Here is a 9,022-nt window from a genome sequence, read left to right on the forward strand (position 1 = left end):
CTTTACTCCCCTAAGTGTGCTTTGTACAACCCATCTGCCTCTACTTCTCTTTCCTCATTAATCTTTGATTAAGCTTTGGATCATCTCCATTAATCGCTCATGCAACCTGGTGGCAAATTTTGTTTTTAAGTCTCCCGTTTTATTATTTTAGCAATGTGATATAATCATAGATGTTGCTGCAGCAAACCTGCTACCTACCCCAGTCTGTTTTCACCATTCATAAGCGATACATGATGAGGTTAATGTTGATAGCTTTTGCTGACTGTGTACATACACGGTTGATCAATTTAAGACTCGTATATAAAAGTCGCTAAACAGGTCAATTTAACTAAGGATATCCAGGTCTCATGCACCCTACTCTCTGGAAAGCCAATTTGAACATGGGCTAGGTTATGCTCACAGCAGGATTGTAAGGCACTGTTGAAAGAATGCAACCATTATGTGTTGCACCTGATCCATCAGTCTCAAATAGGGAGGGGGGCCGGGGGCAAAAATAAATTTGCAGCCTGGATTAGCCCCAGAAACACAACTCTCTGTGGACACTAGAAATATACCATTGTGAATAATCTCCTCTATGCTTAATGATATCTATTCAAGTGCAGCCAACAGGGAGAAGAACAAAAGGATCCCTGTTTCACTGAAGGAAACAATGTGGCCCCTAGATGACAAAGAAGGTAGCAAACAGCTCATTATTCTTCAGACAAAGAACATATAAACATGCAGGGCACAGAAAGAATAAAATAGCACGCAGTAAAATAGTAAGCTTTAATCAAATGTACAGTGATAGTTGGATAAGAATTGAGATATTTTGTCCAACTGGGAGTGGGTGGTAACAGGGAAGAGAGAGAGAGAGAGAAATGAGGCTGCACACAAGTGATCCAAACATCCCTTCCTCAAGTGTAGTCTTTAATGCAAGAGACATTTACCACTGAACTTCAAATTCTTCTGCATTCATCCATTGAACAGAAAGCATTTTCAATCCATTGTTAATTTAAATACTTCATCCATATTAAACAAACACCTAGGGATTAAAGTCATATTTTCTGATCCCATCATTAGAAATAATATGACTTTAGACTCAAAATGCTGAGCTTCAATTGTACTTTTCTTTGGTGGCCAGTGGGTGCACTGATGTATTGTTACTTGCACATGACTACAGTGCAGCAAAAGATGACAACCCAGGATCTATCTTCACTTAGAAATTACTTCCCAGCTCTTCAATAATACAAGGATATCCAGCAATACATCTTGAAACCACATAGTAAAAGGTGACCCAATTTCCCTTCACCAATGGACTAAATAAACATTGATTTTGACTATTTCAAAACAGCCACAAAGAAACAGCACTCAATCTCCAAAGGAATTTTATTAAAAACACAGGAGCTTCTTTTTTAAAAATACATTTCAGAGCAACTGTTAGAATATGCCTAAGCATACTGTCCACTCATGAAACTGATATATTAGTGGCATTTGGGAACAAAATGAAATCAAATATCAATTATTATAGACTTTCCACTCTGCTGAACAGCTGAAACATCAAGGCACCGTTTGCCTTGACTGATCATTGGTAAAGACAGCAATGCAAATTCCTCCAATGGTTCTGCTCGTAAGGGCAGAAGGCTGAGTTGTTAAGTACATTCAAGGTTAACTCAGACTTATTTTAATTAGAAAAGGAATCAAGGGTTATGGGAATAAAGTGGTAATGGAATTGAAGATTATCAGATCTCACTGAATAGCAGAGCAGACATGATTGGATGAATGGCCTATTTTGGGTCTGGTGGCATTGTAGAATTAGAACAGTTTCAGATTACTCCCTCATTCTAAAGTGCCACATAGTAAAAGGTGGGATCAGTAATCTGATTTAAAACTTGACACTGTTTTCAATTGCTGGAGGGATTTGGATCAGGTATGGATGAGATTAAAAATCACAGACAGCATTTCTGGATTCCAACCCTTCAGGATACACTGTGATTTTCAAACAGAGGTCAAAATAAGGAACGCATTCACCTCCACTAAATGGTCCATTAAGCTGAATTTGTTACGAGGCTAAGGAGGGAGAGGACCAATTTTTGAATTGAATGAACCTCTATAGTTTGGTGATGCCAGGCTCAAGATGGGGATGTCTGGGAAGCTGCCTACTCTCTTCGGCAGAGCAACAGCAAACCTTTACATGCCTACCGTCTGCCTTTGCTGTTGGTGCCCTTCAGGCAGGGAATTAAATCATTCTAATAAACCTTCCACTTTCAACTTTCCTAGCCGAGTAATCACCTGGTTGCACTCAGCACCCCTGACTGGGTACCAAAATCACCTTCAGCCCATTTAGGATATTACCGCGTCACGATTGTGCCATACAGGTTGACGCAATGCAGGTTCAAGATCCAGACATTATGCCAGCATGGGACTCCGAACCCTGTGTTTTAAATCTAAGAAGCTTATCGTGAGGGTATTGAAGGGTACAGTGAATGGGAGGGAGAAACTGACATGGCTTCATACTTCAAAACTCTGCACAGCTTCACCCTCTAAACTGCAAGTAAGTGGACATTAGACGAGAGGAAGAGACTAGAATAGTTTTCAAACACTGGATCATCTATGAAGAATGGCCACTTGTGAAATTTACTGGGCAGTAAAAGTGTTTCTTAAAATCACTGTTCGAAAAGCTGATGTAGCCTTTAACATAGCCTCTGATTAAGGATTGTACTCTGATTTGGTAAAAACAATCTTTGGGTCTGCAGAGCAGAATGAGCTCAGCTTGAACACCATGAGGGAAGCACATTATTTATTCAGGTTACTTTGCTCGGTTACCCCTGCTGTACACCATCGCGCCACCATTTCTGTGTGGAAAAGAGTCATATGCTTGTGGTACTATGATTGACATATCAGCACAGACCAGGACTGAAGCTGAAATCTTTCTGATCTGGTTCAGTTCCCTAATTAAACAATGCACGCACTTATTCCCATTAATCATAAAGTGATTAACTGCAGTCTTAGTAAGCTTTACCCTGAAAATGTTCTTGATTAGGCTCATGTTCTTTTGTCTAACTGTGCACAAACAATTCTCAGAAAGTTGTGCTCAGGAAACTCGATCATTCCAATAAACCTACTGTTCGCAGATGGACCAAATCAAGAGAGAGGAAGTCACCAGCTCCCAGCCAAACAATTGTCAATCCATCTGTTGCTCAATGTCTTTTGTCTCATTAAAGAGTGAATTTCATTAATTCAATCTCAGCTACTGGACTGATTTTACAAGAAGTTTGCTCTTCCTATTGTTTATACAAAGATAGAGTGATCATATACACACAGCCGAGTGAGTAGATTTGGGCAATAACTGAATCATATGGACCAGACAGGCTTTGGGTTCAATTCCATGTCTGCACAGAACTTGCAGTTGGAACATTACGGACTGGCTTCAGGCACTTTTGGTAAGGGAAAGAGAAAAAAAGAAATAAAGAAAGTGACCAGATTATACACATCTCCCTGACCAATAACAGAACCAAGCGAGTGAAAATCCACGAGGATTGTTAGTCTTGGTCTCAGTGGTAATGTCCCTGTGGCAAAGAGACAGTTGACATTCACAGGCAAAATTCACACAGAGGTATTGGCTACTTTATTAACTAAATATACAAAGGGATCTGCATAGACTGGTTCCCCAAAGAATATAGTTTAAAAAAATGTGAACCTAAGCCACTTAATTTAGGTCCTCAAATTACCTACCCCACACACACGCATATTTGATAAGAGCCTATGTAATAGAAGTGAACCCTACTCAAACTACAGGACTTTTGCTTGTGTGATCCAGTACTAGGGGAGTATTGTTTCTCAAAGATTCCACTTCTCAATAAAGTGATTCATTGACCTAATCTTTCAACACAGCAGAATGATACTTTACAGAAAACATTCAAAACCTAGTTAAAGCTCCAGATTGTTCTCAGTCTCACAAATTCAATAGTTTTGAAAAGGCAATGGTACTCAGGAGGCTAATGACACAGGTTTAGGTACAGGTAAGAAAAGCATTAAAGCAGCTCTGGAGTAAAGGAAGGGGCACAGCACAGCCTGAACAACAGCAGCAACAACAGCATCAGATAGACTGAACACTGTTGGAATGAACCAGAGTTTAACCCAGTCTGCCAATGAGAACTGTACTTTCATCAACATAATATCACAAAGGCTGTGACCACATTTACTCAGCTCTTCTCTACTCATTCAATTGTAATCAGCCAACAACATATAATGTAAAATTCAACAAATGGAACATTTACCTTCAATTCCACAAAAGCCGAAGGTTCAACAGCTCTCTCTAAGTCAACATCATTCAGTTCTAGTTTGTGTGTTCTTGTCCACTCAGATAAAACAGGAATGAAGCTCAAGCCTTGGAGCTTTAAGGATCCCTCCCACACTGACATCATGCACTTCCTGTTGCTCCTAATAATCATTCCTGAAACGTAATTTTATTGTTTAAAAAAAACACAGGGAATGAGCAAGACTACATCACCCCACTGGAAGTCAGGTTTCAAGATGATTTAAGTGAAACTGCTATACATCTTACAAAACACTGCAAGGTCCTCAAGCTTAAAGTCAAAGGAGTTTTGTGTGACAGTATAAAGGACATCTTCAGATGTAATATGTGTAGATTTATTTTGGAAGTAGAGCTGGGAAGAAAAATAGGAATGAAACTGATGTAGGGAAACAAATGAAACCAACTTTTTATATTCTCAGGCTTCTTTGGCAATTACTGTCTATTAGTCTTATGTATTATCACAATGGCCAAAAGCCATTTCAGGGTTCACCCAGGTTATAACTTTAATTACAGGCCTCTTATTTTCATTTATTTTTTCATTCATTACCCTAGCAATTACACAATACTGAAGGAAACCAGTGATCCAGAGAGAACGTCTCCATTACTAAAGACCATCCTCCAGGACTTCATTACAATAACATAGCTATCTTGCACAAATCCCATTTCTACCGCAGAATCTCCAGACCATTTCACATGGACATGAATGCCTTTATATTGTGTCATCTTAAACCAGTGTTGGTTGAACAATTAGTCATGTGAAACGCTGATGAACGTTTTTACATAAAGCTGAGCCAACTGTACCACAGAGGAGTTACTGAGTCATCAGGAATCCCATTGGGTTGAACAATATTTCAGACTCATACGTAACAATATTAGTAAGTTAATTTATGGCCTTCAGACATACACACAAACTTTTATAATGAGCCACTTTAGTTCAGAGTGACAGAGGAGCAGGACCAGTGACATGTTCAAATACAGCAACCAGTTATAGTTTAGGGTGTCTCTTGTTATGACTGAGGTTGGAGGAGTGCACAGCTGCTCTGGTCACATTACTCCATTAATTGCAACATGGGATGACCAAATAAACACCTTAACTATATCAGATTGTCAATAACCAGATTAATCAACCAGGTTTCTTAACAAACAATTACAGGTTTATAAAAACAGTGACTTATTCAATAAAGATGCAATAACTGGTTAACCCTCAGTTAGTAAAATAAAAGTCAAAATGTTTATCCCTCTAAATATCTCAAAAACACACACAAACAATTCCTTTGCAGAGGATTGGCTTTCTGAAAAAAAACACTTTGGCCAGTGGGTTGTTGTTGAAGGCAAAGGGGTAGTGTGGAGAATGTTCTTGGCTCTTGCTCCCCCGTTCTGGCATGTGTGGTGAAGCCACTGGCCATGCACAGTTGTCTCTGAAGTCTTGTTCACGAAATGCATTCTTGAGGTGTCCCTTCAATTAATCTTTCAAAAGAACAAATAGTTTCACCTTGAAATAATGTAGAGGGTTTTCTTTTCAAAACGTGCAGTGGATTATTAGCAAGCTTTCGTCCAACTCTGTTGGCTCTCAGGCTTCGCTGGAACTGAACCAGATAAAATCAAAACTTCTCCTCGTCCTAATCAAATCAGTCCCAGCAGAGTCTTCAGCAAAGCAACTGTTATCACCAGTCATGTGAGTTCTCAGAAATTTCTAAAACATCCTTGTTAAAAAAAATCTCCAATGTCCACAGTCAACTTTCAATGACCTCTTTTAAAGAAACAACTCCAGGTCTGATCACAAAACTTAATGATTTTTTCTTTCCACAATCCTTCAAAACGTAACTCCCCCAAGCAATATTAAGTACAAAACATCTTCTAACATTCTGCTATACTCTATAAAACAAACACTGAGCTACTGAAATCTCTGGACATCTTCAGATACTTGTCGTGTATCCATCATAAATTTTGAAATCAAAATCTACACTTTAATTTTATGAGAAAGAAAACTCACATTCGTATATGCTTCCTCACTACCAAGAATTCCCAGAATAATATCAATGAAGGCTAAAGTTGGCTCCTGTTAATTACAAAGCCACTGGCAGCATGAAAAAAACATCAAATTCCTCAATAATTAAAGTTAACAGATTGGACTTCAAAGGATTAGGTCTTAATCAGTGTTTATATCTAGGCAAACATAGCGAGATCCAACCTGTAATAAATAAGAGTTGTTTTTTGGTGATGTTAATTCAAGGATAAATATGGACGAGGAGAGTAGGGAAACTCCCTGCTCTCCCCAGCCCCCACATTGTGCTCCTGAGGTTCTATACAGCCTTCTGAATTACTGAAGACATTTCTCAGTTGAACTCAAAGTGCAATTCTTACTGCAATCAAGATACCTGGTAAGCGTCACATAAACATCAATACCTAACTTAATTACCACAATACGACTGGGGGGTATTGTGGCACACAAACAATTAGTGGCAATGTCAAGAATTACTTCTCAGCATTTGCTTGCACCTTTCAGAGAAACAATTAACTTCTCTTGGATCTCCAACATAAACTGGGGAAATCACAGACTCAACCCACAACTCAACTCTACAGCAGTGTGCATTGGGGTTAAACACTACCCCACCAGGTAACAATGACTTCATTAGTAACAAAATATTATTGAAAGAAGACTTGAGAACTAACTGTTATGTGCATGAGACTTGCGTATTCAGAATGCTATACCTCTCAGTATCCATTAGATCTCTGTCGCTGATTTCAGTCTGCAGTACATGGTTTGATCAGAGGAATACATTAAATTAATACATCCAGAATTTGAGATTAAAAATTTGGTTATTTCAAACTTCTGGGAGTCATTGGTAAAATACATAGTCTGCACCTTCTGGATGAAAAGAAATGCTAACTGAGCCGCTGCTACAAATCCTTTGGCTTTTCTTTCTTTCATGCTCTACTGAGTAATAAGAGTCCTTGCTTTTCTCACGGTGCATTAGTGTGTAACTCCACTAATCTGTGACTCTCAATAAAATAAAGGACAAGTTCAATCCGCTGTGCCACAAGGTGCAGGACCACACACAATCTCCAGTGCAAATATAAAACAACAGAGCATCAACTAGATCAGGCAGCATCAGTCAAGATGACACAAACATCCCAAAGTACGCCCACATTCCAGTTTAGAATATTTAGCTGGAGTCTGTTACCATCAGGGTAATATAGCAGACATCAATTTCTGTAAACTATTTCCAGGAACTGTAAACTGTGGTGAACCTAGGATTTTTTTTGTTGTGCATCACAGCACAAAAGACCGAGGTTAAAGTCATTCTTGGAATAAAAATAATCTTGCCCTAGGTTTTCTTAACACCATACCAAGAAAGGTTCATTAGTAATGTTGCAAAACCTGCTGACACCACAAATGCAATTCAAAGCTTTATACTAATCAGATAGGATAACTCCAAAAAGGGTAGTGAGGGTAGTGAGGGTAAAGAGGGAACAAAATCCCTGAGCAAAATTCTTCAATGAAAATCACAAGTATTGAAATAAAAGGGAACTAGTTTGGAAGAGACAGAAATAAGACAGGCTTCAGATTTTAGTGGTTAAGTGGCTCAGACACTCAAATCTCCATAAATACTGGACAAAGCTTGCAAGGTCAGATATCATCAGTATAGGTTCAGTAAACTTTAAAAGGATGGACTGGTCTCAGAAGGTATGCTGGCTTCCACTGCACAGTCACAACTGTTCCATGCCATAAAACTAATAAAAGGAAGGGCTGTTTGTGCTAATTCTGTTTCCCCAACAGAAAATTAGAGGCCGATATTAAAGGATTGTTTGTTGTAGAGCCTCACTCACAGCCTTATTTGATTGGATGGGACAATCCCCTACATACTTAAATTTCAAAGAGAAGAAAACAAAAAGCTTAACAGTAAAGTATTCAAACTACACTCTAAGAGTTCGCCATCTTGGACACATCATCCAAGAAATGCGTGAGGTGGGATGGGGGCGTGCATTGGAGGGGTACAGGGGAAGAAGTTCAACACTTGGCAAATTTTGCCTTCACAGAATAACAGCATCAGTTTGGGACCAGGTCCACTGACACTGATACAAGAGGTGAATAGAGCAATGAGGGAAATATTGTTCCACTGTAAGACAGAGCTATATTCAAGCCACTTCACCAAAAATAACTACTGGAATCTAATTTAAGATAGGAGGTCACAGGCCCGGTTAAAGCCTATACCATTTACTATGCAGCTTTCTGGCATCTTGCATTTCAAAGAGTCATATTTTTGAACCCAACCCCATTTTAAATGAAAATTAAGTTTACCAGGATTTAATTTGAATGGATTTATAGAAAGATGCTATACTCACTGGAGGTGTTGGAGGAACTGGGAAGTCTATTTAGACAAGCAGAAACATTATCTGACAATAATCAAATTGTATTGTGACAAAAGCATTTAGATGTACAGCTTGCCTAACTGTGATGATCAAGTCAGTAGCGCAACTTTGAAACTTTAGATAATTCAAAATCCAATTCCATACTCAAAGGCAAAACAGACCATCTCATCAATGAATAATATTTACAATACTATTAGTTCACATTAACTTCACAGTGGCCTGCTACCTCAGACTAGTACAATGCTACGAGTTCAGTGAGCCTAGTTAAGCTTTTAAGTCATGTCTTTGGTGTACAATCCAAACAGATAAAGACCTAACAGAGTTCAAATCAATGCTGCTTCCACCTCCAGCACT

General features: G+C 38.8%; 1 protein-coding gene across 3 annotated transcripts in view; it reads right to left on the reverse strand.

Moving 5' to 3' along the window:
- LOC109915900 (rho family-interacting cell polarization regulator 2-like) overlaps positions 1–9,022 on the reverse strand; it is a 119,894-nt gene that overhangs the window by 58,428 nt on the left and 52,444 nt on the right. The window contains exon 1 of one of the 3 annotated variants that reach the window (XM_048606096.1): positions 4,257–4,343. The exons of the other annotated variants lie outside the window; for them this stretch is intronic. The gene's annotated coding sequence lies outside the window, so the exon portion shown is untranslated. Of the gene's footprint in view, positions 1–4,256; positions 4,344–9,022 lie in introns of those variants that run through there. 3 annotated transcript variants of the gene reach the window in all.

This window comes from Rhincodon typus, chromosome 15 (assembly GCF_021869965.1).
Source record: "Rhincodon typus isolate 14 chromosome 15, sRhiTyp1.1, whole genome shotgun sequence".
NCBI classification, from domain to species: domain Eukaryota; kingdom Metazoa; phylum Chordata; class Chondrichthyes; order Orectolobiformes; family Rhincodontidae; genus Rhincodon; species Rhincodon typus.